Consider the following 1,765-nt stretch of genomic DNA (forward strand, 5'->3'; position numbering starts at 1 on the left):
GGATGAATAGCACGACAATGTATCTTGTCACGGGAATTCTGTGCATTACAATTGCCATCGATAAAATGCAATTGTGTTCATTGTCCGTAGCTTATGCCTGCCCATAACATAACCCCACCATGGGCCACTCTGTTCACAAAGTTGATATCATCAAACAACTCGCCCACATGACACCATACACGCTGTCTGCCATCTGCCCAGGATAGCTGAAACTGGGTTTCATCCGTGAAGAGCACCCTTCTCCAGCGTGCCAGTGGCCATCGAAGGTGAGCATTTTCCCACTAAAGTTGTTTACGACGCCGAACTGCAGTGAAGTGAACACCATGGTGAGGACAACGAGCACGCAGATGAGCTTCCTTGAGACGGTTTCTGACCATTTGTGCAGAAGTTCTTCGGTTGTGCAAACTCATAGTTTCATCAGCTGTCCGGGTGGCTGGTTTCAGACGATCGTGCAGTTAAAGAAGCCGGATGTGTAGGTCGTGTGCTGGTGTGGAGTTATATGTGGCCTGCTGTTGTGAGAAAGGTTGGACGTACTGACAAATTCCCTAAAACAACATTGGAAGCGGCTTATGGTAGAAATTCAATTCTCGGGAAATAGTTCTGGTGGACATTCCTGCAGTCAGCATGCCAATTGCAAGCTCCCTCAACTTGAGTCATCTGTGGCATTGTTGTGACAACTGCAAATTTTAGTGGCCTTTTATCATCCCCAGCACAAGGTGCACCTGTAATGACCTGCTGTTTAATCATTTTCTTGATATCCACACCTGTTGGATGGATTATCTTGGCAAAGAAGAAATGCTTACTAACATATAAACAAATTTTTTGATTAATAAGCTTTTTGTGCCCTTGAAACATTTCTGGGCTCTTATTTTAGCTCATTAAACATGGGACCAAATCTCCATGTTGGATTTTAATTTCTGTTCATTATAAAATGCTTCACTTCCTGCTGTTTGACAAATAAGCTTACACAGTCGCTTCAGAGTGGAAGGACACATTAAACAAACACTGATTTGCATAGAACTCACGCCCAGTGTTTGCATGTTTCGTTTTGCCTGTGGTTTAGTCTACTTGCATTCATACAAGGTACCCTTAACACATGTCTGTTGGCCTACTGGGCAATTACATGGTAACTGAATTATGCGTTGACTCAGATTTTTCACTTTGAACTCAATGGTTTTTGTTTAAAGTTTACAAACCATACAACTCTATGCACAAGGACTACTTTGAACAATTTCACAGACCATTTAAAAAAACACTGCAAAAGCTGTGGAGATGCAAAGTTTGTTACAATTACGTGTAAAACGTCCAGTTTTTTTATGCGACCACGTTTTCCAAAACCCTTTTAATATCTGCTCAGAATTTAGATTGAAAGACTTCTGCAGAGACTGGGGTGTCAGCTATGACATGGCACCTTGAGTTTGAAAACATGCATATTGGTTATTCAAGAAGTAGATTTACATAATTGAATTCCAGTATAGGAATTACATCATGGGCCCCTGATCTGTAGTATACAGAAATGCTAATTATGGATATGAATTTCATTCTCTTCATGGTTGAATAGGTACAAAAAGGTAGAAATATGTATTTGGGTGTTATTCTACACATTGTATTGTAATGAGCTCCGTCCCCAAACGACACCACATTTGGTTGATCCAGACCAAATCTGAAACAATCAGACATCTGTTTCACAGTTTGGACATCACAGTAGAAATCAAGTTTTTTTTAGCTCTGTAAGTTCTGTACTGTTCTCTACTGTGCTGTCCAA

This window comes from Salvelinus namaycush, chromosome 3 (genome assembly GCF_016432855.1).
Source record: "Salvelinus namaycush isolate Seneca chromosome 3, SaNama_1.0, whole genome shotgun sequence".
NCBI classification, from domain to species: Eukaryota; Metazoa; Chordata; class Actinopteri; order Salmoniformes; family Salmonidae; genus Salvelinus; species Salvelinus namaycush.